Genomic DNA, 10,677 nt, shown 5'->3' on the forward strand with positions numbered 1-10,677 from the left:
TCATTTCCAAAGACCAAGGGAGAAATCGTCAATTCACGCGAGAGCACTAATAGTCAGAATCCATTAAAGGCATGACCACCACGCCGATCGCTTCCCAGATTTGATAAATCATTCATCTTGGAGCTTGATTGCATCCTAAACCGACTTCTTCAGATAAATCACAACCTCCATAATTCCACGTTGCCACGATTCAGATCTTCTCGTCCCATGAGTCCCACGCACGATAAACAAGTTTCTTTGCGTACTTCCTTGACTTTGTTGTCGACGCTTCTCGTCCTTCTACATCAACAATATCGGCGCCATCGACAGCTCCCTGGATTCTTGGACCAACCACTTGGACACTGGCGTCAGGCCGTATCTCTTGCTCTTGTTGCCTCCATTGGAATCTACGGAGGCTCGCCATGATTTCCCTGAGAGAGAGTACCATGTTGACCTTGGTGGGCAATGAGGTCAAGGATTCCCAACAGAAACGCACTCTTCACAGCCAGCGATTCCGAAAGGCAAAGGTGGACCTCCATGCGCGCGCCTACCCTAACAATTCCTCTTCTTCGCTGTCGAAGAACCCATCACCATACATTTTGCTGCCCATGATCAATTCTCTTGTGGATGCTACTGCTTGCCTCCGCCAACATCTCCAACTTCATCAAGGCGCTCTGATCCACCATCTCCAGCCATGGATCCTCAATATCAGTCCACAGTTTTTGGACCTGTGACCGCCGTGGAGCTTCATGCCTCTTCTGCAGAAATGACTTCTTCTGATCAGCCCAAATTGGCAAGAATTTCTCCGCCCTCCTCCTGAGCTCGCCCTGCCATGTGATGGATCTGCTCTCCAGCCACTTGCGCCTCAAATCTTCAGATCGAGACCTCCATGAGTGCAGCGAATCAAATCGAGACCTCCATGAGTAAAACGAATCAAATTTCTTTCATTCTCCAATAAAAGCCCTGGCAACAAAAGCATCCCTTTGAAGCCAACGTTTGGCTCCGATACCAATTGTTAAGAAAATTGACTGTATAACATAAATAAATTACCGAAAATCACTAAGAGGTACAAATATAAAAATAACCAGCAACAAACATAATCACATAAACACACATGTTTATCTGGGAAAACTCCAAATCCGGGGAAAAACCCAACCTAATGATATCTCATTAGCATTGGCCAAAACCCTTGGCCAATCCGGCCAAGTGAGCCTTCACAGCTCACCTCCAGGTCTTGCTTTATAATGAAGTCCTTCCAGCCTTTTATAAGCTCCATTACATATAATACCATAGGCAGAATACTATGGGTGCACAATACCATGTGCCCCAAAACCATGACTGTTTAACCTGGTCAACTTTGACTCTATTCTGCGTCAAGTTTACCTAACAGTGAATGCTCAAAACACATGACAGGTGACAAAGAAAAACTACACTCATATAATGCCCTAGAAAAGGAAAAGAGTGTCTCATTTGGAAACAACACTCCTGCTGTCATAAAAGGTAAAGGCTTTGTTTTCTTGAAAGAAAAAGTTAAAGCTAGGCATGTTATGTATGTTGATGGCTTAAAGAATAACCTATTAAGTGTGAGTCAAATGTGTGATCAAGGAAATGAAGTAGTGTTTCGATCAAATGGATGTGTTATTCGTGAGCTTGATACAGGAGAAACTGTGATCAAAGGTACAAGAACTCCAAACAACCTATACATACTCAAGGGAGGACAACAACAGTGCTATCTAAGAAAAAATGATGAAAATTGGCAATGGCACTGAATATTGGGACATCTAAGCTTTTCTCAAATAAGAAAACCATGCAGATTCCAGGTTGTTCGTGATCTTCCAGATATGAACATTACTAAAAATATTATATGAAAATCATGTCAATTCGGTAAGCAAACCAAATCTCACTTCATAGAAAAGGAAGGATTAGCTAGTAAGCCTCTTGAACTTGTTCATACTGATTTATGTGGACCATCAAGGAAAAAGTCACCTCATGGAGAAGAATACTTTATATTGTTCATTGATGATTTTTCCAGAATGTGTTCGATGGGTCTTCTAAAACATAAAGATGAAGCATTTGAAAAGTTCAAAGCCTTCAAAGCTTTGGTTGAAAATGAATCAGATCGCAAAATCAAATGCCTCAGATGTGATCGAGGAGGGGAATTTACCTTGGATGAATTCGTTGACTTTTGTGAACAATATGGAATCAAAAGGCAGTTCTCCACTGCAAGGACTCCTCAGTAAAATGGAGTGGTAGAAAGGATGAACAGAACTGTTCAACAAATGGATCGTGCTATGCTAGATGAATCTGGAACTCCTGCAACCTTCTGGGGTGAAGTTGCATTCGCCACCATCACTATTCTCAACCAAGCAAATGTTTGGGTAAACAACACTCAAACTCCATATGAAATTTGGTATGGTAAGACTCCTACTGTAAAATACTTCAAAGTTTTTGGAAGAAAATGTTACATCAAAAGGATTGATGAAAAACTTGGTAAGTTTGAACCCAGAGTAGATGAAGGTATTCTTCTTGGCTACTCTTCCCGAAGTAAAGGATATAATTGTTATAATAAAAGACTTGGGAAAATCATTGAAAGTATTGATGTTGTGGTTGATGAAGCATGAAAAAATCCAAAACAGATAAAAAATGAAGATTATGACAATGAAGAAGATGAGGATCATTTTCCCATATCAAATCACATTGATTCTGAAGAGAAACCAATGAAGCACCAGAAGAAGAGATAACAATAGAAGAAAAGACTTCGTCCAGGTATGTTCAGAAAAATCATCCAGAAACTCAAATTTTAGGGGACAAAGGGGCATGTGTGTAGACAAGAAGAACTATTGCTGAAGCCTCAAGCTATCTAGCATTACTATCTTCCACTAAACCGCAAAATGTAAATGAAGCATGCAGAGATGAATGTTGGGTCAAGGCCATGAACAAAGAACTTGAGCAAATTGAAAAGAATAATACTTGTGAACTAGTTCCTAGACCTCATGATAAGAATATCATAGGAACCATTTGGATATTCAAAAACAAGCTGAACGAAAATGAAGAAATTATTAGAAACAAAGCCAGACTCATTTGCAAAGGATATGCTCAACAAGAAGGTATAGATTTTGAAGAAACTTTTGCACCTATTGCTAGATTTGAAGCCATAAGAATGTTTCTTGCTCTTTCTAGTTTTCAAAAATTCAAAGTGTTAGAGCTCAAATCTGCCTTAGGCTGAAGGAAGACAGGATTCAAGATAACACCATACCACGCTAAGCCTCGTAGCTAGCCCTACGAGAACAGGAGAGAGCTCTCTCTGGGTCAACTCAGTAAAAATACTCAATAGGGTCTGAGATGACTTAAAATGAGAACTGATTTTAGGCTATTAAATGGATATGAAAGAGATAGTTTAATGGATGACTGAATTTTCAGGGATGTATGGGACAAAGGACAGCCTAAGCGGAGAAATTATCTCAAAGACACAGGGTGTTTCATGAGGCAAGATAGGCAGGAGATTTAGAAATCAAATTTAAATAATATGGAGTGGAAAGACAGTTGAGAGGCTGAAAAGGGCATATGTGATTAATCCTTTTCAGACAGAAGAAGCCACACAAACATGAACGCTTTCCCAAGGCAGAGCAGTAAATTGAATTCTACCTTTTTCACTCAAAAGCATTCAGCTTGGAAATGATTATGAATGAAATGTCAACATAACAGGATACATATGAAACAGAGAAAAACACATTGCTAAACTCATACCACAGGGATCTCCTGAATCAGAGCTGCATCATTTTATTAATTTCTTGGCCAAAACTTGTATAATGACGGCGCTGGTTTTTTCCTCCACATTGCTCCCATAAATTTTTCCAACATTACAAATGATTTTTAATACAATAAATAGACTGTTTGTGGGAAAACAGATCGACACAAAAATGGGGGGCTGTTTCACTAAAATCATGAAGATATAAGAAAGGTTGTCCATCTGGTCTATAGACAGAACAGAGCTACATTATTCCACTTGAAACTTTCTGATGACCAATGAAAAGGCGAAAACTGTAGTTGTAGATCATAACTGAAGTCAAAAATAGGTAGTCGAATCCGTTTCCTCTGCCACGGTAGATGTCTTCGTTCTAAACTTAGCTTTCAGCCTTTTCAATAAAAATAGTTTTGAATTTTTCTTTTGATGACGGGAAACAGAGTTCCGCCAATCCCAAACTGACAGCCCTTGGACAGTTGTAGTTTTCCCATCGACTCCTTTAGCGTTTGTCTGTCATCTATTTAAAAGCGAACTTTTTAGTTCATTTATAACGTAATTTGTATTCCACAGATCGTTTGATGGCATAACTAGAGTTCATGAACCAACACGTAGCTTGTGAAGTGCTGCAATTGATTCTCTCATAAAACCGGCTTGGAGCAGAAAATTTGAGTCGTTTTGGAAATTTGATGAAAAAAATGGTGAAAAACTGCTTTGCACCTCTGTGCGCCGCGCGCGCGCCCAGTGCGCCGAGCCTCCTGGATGCATCGTGCCAGAGGGGAAAAGCACTGTGGCAAGAGGCCCAGTGCGCCGCGACCTCCCAATGTGTCGTTCCTACTCCCAATGCGTCACTCCAGTTTCCCATCACCTGTCAATGGCTCTGCTTCATCCGCTGCTTGTTGCATACAAGAATATCCAGTGGCCTCCACCATTTCGATTTCTTCCTTCCACTATAACAAACCAATAAATACACTCACATTTTTATACAATGCCAGTTTGAAAATACCAGCAATGTATCCCTTATGAAATGGAAAACTCAAAACCTAGTTAACGAAACAAAGTCAAAAGGTTGCAAAGTATATTGATGTACTGTAAGACTTGGGGTAAAAGAATTCACAGCCTGTTTGATAGCGAGGTCCGGCATGATGGGGAGCCCCTTTTACTCGATATCTGGGAGTCCAGAGATGATATTTCAGAGCCTCGATCAAGCATACTCAAAAGAAATTGCCTTTCACTATCTAAAAACTGTGGACTAGGAATCCCATCAACAAAAGACCAGAAGAAGGGAGTCACATGTATGGGCGAGCAACACTCAGTGAATGAAGACATGGGGAAAAGTCTCTCATCTTCTTCTTCAGTCTGCTCTGATGAAATTACATGTTGAGCTGCAGTTGAGCCACAATAACCATCCTTTCTTCTTACATGGACTTGTTCTTTTTCTTCAATATTGGCAGAGCTGGTCTGAAAACTTCTATTGTTGCAAACAAACACAGGTGCCGCAATTTGAAGTGGGTTGTTTTTGGGCATGTCAATGAAATTCATATAAGAATTTGAGCCAAGACTAAACTCAGAACTTTCCTGATAGGTCTTCTCACATGGTTCACATAGTTTAGGCATGGAAGGCATATGAAGCCTCTTTGAAGGTATACAGGTTGCTTCTAGGCCTTTCTCCTTCTCAGTTAGAAGAGGTGTTGAAGTTTTTGCTCTAAGGTCAACACATGGACTTGATTCCTTCATCTCATCCTTTTTCTCAAGTGACTGTCCTTTCCTTGAATCAGCATTCCATCCAGTTCCTCTGAATAATTTTCATGGTTTTGATTCAATGTTTCTACTTTACATTTCTAGACTAGTGTGCTTAAAAGTTATGCTTGTTGATTCAAAGCTGAAAGCTTTGGATCATTATCTGAAACAAACGCATTTTGTAGCTTGGAACCTTGGTCGACTAGCCTCTCAATTGCAGCAAATGGATCGCGTGGGCTTGAATGGCCAAAGGATACCAAGAATCCTTTGTTGGTTATTTGATCATTTGGCAAAACAGCAAGGGCTGTTCTAAACTGCAACATGGATTCCGGCCCACTAACCTCAGTCGTCAATTTAATGGCTCCATCCCCTGGAAATACTCTTGAGGTATTATTGTCCTCAATTTCTTAAGGCATACTGCAGAGTCCACTGTTTTAAGCATGCTTTCATTTTTAACCACAATCCTTTGGTTGTTTTCATTAACATGGATCTGTTCATCATTTTCCTTAGATAATTCTTCCCTTTTTGCTTTCTTTTTACACAACGCATTAAAACGGTTCTTGACAACATTGTCAGTCCTGCCCTAAACTACTTTTGTGATCTCTCTCCAGTGGTTGCCAAATTTTTTATGTGCCTCGAACAAGATTATATCCTCTTCCTGCGACCAGCTCCCCTTTTTATAATCTGACTCAAGTATGTGTTCCATCTTCTCCCATTTTTGTAATGTTTTGGCTTCGGCTCCTTTCATATTTTAAAACAAACTTTGTTTCTTTTGACTTTGAATGATGGTTCCTCTATTGATTTTTTGCAGGGATAGGAGTTGATGAATCCTGGCAAGGTGACCAAGGCTGCCTGAAGAACTGTAGAACTTGAAAAACCTTAACCATCATGTATTAAACAAATTTGATGATTTCTTCTTCAAAACAGAGTTTTGAAGAAGAAATATCCTTCAGTCTTATTAATGATGAAAATCTTGAACTGAAAACTTATTGAAAACCTCCTCATGGCCTGCGGGTATTATTTAACAATTCTAAAGACCAAACCCTAGACTTAGAAACTAAAATGAATCTTTCCGACCAAAATAGCATCTATGACTGTAAATGACGTGAAATGAACTTTGAGGAATTTTGACCAACCCAGCAGGTACAAACATGAGGGAAACAAGTGAAGAGACCCTTCCATCAGATAATGGCATGCCCTTAACGGAATGCAACTGAGTGAAGCGAGTGAGACACCTAAAAATGAAATGAAAAAAGAGTTTTGATCTCTGACAGAGGGCTACAAAGACCGACTCTAACATTGGCTCCAATGGGGATGGTGGCTCCTTGGAGGTGCCAAGAACTGCAGATCTTTGGGAGAGAAGACAGTGCCTTCGTCCATTGGGCTATGGAGTCATTATCTCGACAAACAACACCAAAACTTGGACTCATTTATTGACTGAAACTTTGACTCAAACTAACTCAATTTTAAACTTAAATGACTGCTAAAATGACTGAAAAAAAAATTGACTTTAACAAACTAATTCAAAATGACAAAGACCTGAACTTAAAACTTAAAGCTTGGTGGAAGTACATGGCCACCTGTGTTTCTTACAAGGCAATAGATGATCAAACTATATCAAAATGACAATGTAACCAATCAAGCAGATGCCTTCTTGATTGATTCTCCTGATCAGATCTCCTGGTCAACAGTAGATACTTGTAACTGGGCATCCAAAAGGCTAATTGACCCTGATCTCCTTCGTCACTGAATACTACAATAATCACCTTCACTGCTGACTGCAACAGATTTTCCATTGGATCTTGAAAAGTATGAAGATTGACCTCCCGCTGAAAAAACAAGGTATCCTTTTCTCTTGATTCTGGTCTTTCTTCATAATGTACTTCAATAAGAGTATGTTTTTGGTCCTTAAAAAATTCTGAACAAGTAGATGAGCAGTTTTCCTCTTCAAAGAACATTTCAAAACATGAAACATAGGAAGAAGAATCTGAAATGGAAACCTAAATGGTCTGATCTTCAGTAGTCTGAATATATTGTAGGTCATCTTCATATGATATGACAGCCATATTCTCATTACATTCATCACTTTCATCAATCATGAGAAAAGCAACTTCAGATGATTCTTGAAACCCAACACTAACATTTATATCATCTACCACAAATTCATCCAGAGAAACCTTTTTACTTACTTGAACAAAATTCTCATCTTGTTGTTCATGAACAGACTGGATTACCTCTTTATGAAGGCTTCGTTCTGATGACATGAGAACGTTTGGATTCATAACTCTGTCTTCTTTATTCCAGATGATTTCAGCAGCGGGGTTCTCCTTCATGAGATTCAGCACACTGTATTCTTGGTCATTAAAATCTGACTCTGTATCTGAAATAGCTGTCTTGACATTATCACATTCTGGAATTAGAACTGGACTTCCTTGCATGCTGTCTTCTTCTATGGACAGATCTGAAACGACACTTTTTCTTTCATCACTTTCAGCCATATGGACATCTTCAACCTGCTGATCTATAAAGCTGTTTATAGGACTGTCATCCTTTTCAGAAGAGGAAGAAGTTCCACCATCACCTTCTTGACCATGTGCACACTGCAGATCTGTGTTGACTTGAGCTGTAACATGACCGTGCAAGAGTTGATCTATCTCATCTTCAGACAGAGGAGATAATACTTTTTGTTGTCTTCTACTCAAACAGTGATTTTCTTCATTAATTTCAAGTGAAGGTGTATACAAATTTTCCTCATACAACTGATCCATTTCATGCAATTTCTGTTGACTGTCAAGATGAAAAATCCCTTCATCTTCTACCATAATAAAATATTGATCATGCTGCAAAGTTTCCTGAGCATCTTGATGGGACTCCTCTAGTTTCTCTTCATGTTGCTGAAATGGATTCTCGTACAGAGCCTCCATGATTTCTCCGTCCATCAAGTAACCACGCCCATAAAAATTGTCAAGATCTTCAATAAAACTATGGACATGGCTACAACAGTCCTGAAACAAAGCCAAGGATGGATACGATTCTTTATACCTTTCAAAGAATATTGCATGAAAATCTTTTAAACAATAAATAGAAGCAGTTAGCAAACTTTCATATCAAGATTGGGCTTCGTCTTCCAATGTAGCCATAAACATTTTCATCAACAGTCTTCAGGAAAATTGATCTTTAATTTATGCACATGAATGTGAAATTTCACCAGATGAAGAGCAGCGTCATTACCTTCCACATTTCTGAACATAGGAAAATTCTGAAGCCAATCCACCTTGGGCATTTTATTTTGAAAACCTGGGATGTGATCTCGGCTCATGGGAGCGTATCTTCTTTCAACCTGATCCATCTTGAAAACCTTAAAACTATTGATCGTCCTGCAGTGGAGTCACCATGAAGCACCGATTGCTGGATTCTTCATTGAATGGAGTCGCCAGGTGAATGATTTCAGCCTTCTTATGTCTGATTGTTGTCCACCATCAACAATCAGCTCTCAACTTGAGATATGTACTAGGGCAAGACAATCTACAAGCAAACCATTTATTCCCTAGTATGGTCGCCACTATGTTAGAGCTCAAATATTCCTTAGGCTGAAGGAAGACAGGATTCAAGATAACACCATACCACTCTCAGCCTCGTAGCTAGCCCTACGAGGACAGGAGAGGGCTCTCTCCGGGTCAACTCAGTAAAAATAGTCAATAGGGTCTGAGATGAATTAAAATGAGAACTAATTTTAGGCTAGTAAATGGATATGAAAGAGACAGTTTAATGGATGACTGAATTTTCAGGGATGTATGGGACAAAGGACAGCCTGAGCGGAGAAATTAACTCAAAGACACATGGTGTTTCATGAGGCAAGATAGGCAGGAGATTTAGCAATCAAATTTGAATAATATGGAGTGGAAAGATAGTTGAGAGGCTAAAAAGGGCATATGTGATTAATCCTTTTCAGACAGAAGAAGCCACACAAAACATGAACGCTTTCCCAAGGCAAAGCAGTAAACTGAATTCTACCTTTCTCACTTAAAAGCATTCAGCTTGGAAATGATTATGAATGAAATGTAAACATAATAGGATACATATGAAATAGAGAAAAACACATTGCTAAACTCATACCACAGGGATCTCCTGAATCAGAGCTGCATCATTTTATTAATTTCCTGGCCAAAACTTGTACAATGACAGCACTGGGTTTTTCCTCCACACTGCTCCTAGAAATTTTTCCAACATTACAAATGATTTTTAATACAATAAATAGATTTTCTGTGGGAAAACAGATCGACACAAAAATAGGGGGCCGTTTCACTAAAATCATGAAGATATAAGAAAAGTCGTCCATTTGGTCTATAGACAGAACAGAGCTACATTATTCCACTTGAAACTTTTTGATGACCAATGAAAAGGCGAAAACTATAGCTGTAGATCATAACTGAAGTCAAAAATAGGTAGTCGAATCCGTTTCCTCTGCCACGGTAGATGTCTTCGTTCTAAACTTAGCTTTCGGTCTTTTCACCTTCCCATTTCCGTTCCAATTTTTTTTAAAATAAAAATAGTTTTGAATTTTGCTTTTGATGATGGGAAACAGAGTTCTGCTGATCCCAAACTGACAGCCCTTGGATAGCTGTAGTTTTCCCATCGACTCCTTCAGCCTTTGTCCGTCATTTATTTAAAAGCAGACTTTTTGGTTCATTTATAACGTAATTTGTATTCCACAGATCGTTTGATGGCGTAACTAGAGGTGATGAACCAACACGTAGCTTGTGAAGTGCCGCAATTGATTCTCTCATAAAGCCGGCTTGGAGCAGAAAATTTGAGTCGTTTCGGAAATTTGATGAAAAAAATGGTGAAAAACTACTTTGGAGGCTCTGTGCGCCACGCCTCCTGGATGTGCCACGCCAGAGGGGAAAAGCACTGTGGCAGGAGGCCTAGTGCACCACGACCTCCCAATGCGTCGCGCCAATTTCCCATCACCAGTCAATGGCTCTGCTTCATCCGCTGCTCGATGCATACAAGAATATCAAGTGGCCTCCACCATTTCGATTTCTTCCTTCCACTATAACAAACCAATAAATACACTCACATTTTTACACAATGCTAGTTTGAAAATACTAGCAACGTATCCCTCATGAAATGGAAAACTCAAAACCTGGTTAACGAAACAAAGTCAAAATGTTGCAAAGTATATTGATGTACTGTAAGACTTGGGGTATAATAAT

General features: G+C 39.3%; 1 pseudogene; it reads right to left on the bottom strand.

The window, feature by feature from the left end:
- Positions 1 to 4,834: 4,834 nt before the first annotated feature.
- Positions 4,835 to 6,348, bottom strand: LOC149258434 (transcription factor MYB88-like; annotated as a pseudogene).
- Positions 6,349 to 10,677: the final 4,329 nt, after the last annotated feature.

This window comes from Pinus tabuliformis, chromosome 6 (genome assembly GCF_031772625.1).
Source record: "Pinus tabuliformis cultivar Carrire ecotype Pingquan chromosome 6, CPIR1, whole genome shotgun sequence".
In the NCBI taxonomy this organism is placed as follows: domain Eukaryota; kingdom Viridiplantae; phylum Streptophyta; class Pinopsida; order Pinales; family Pinaceae; genus Pinus; species Pinus tabuliformis.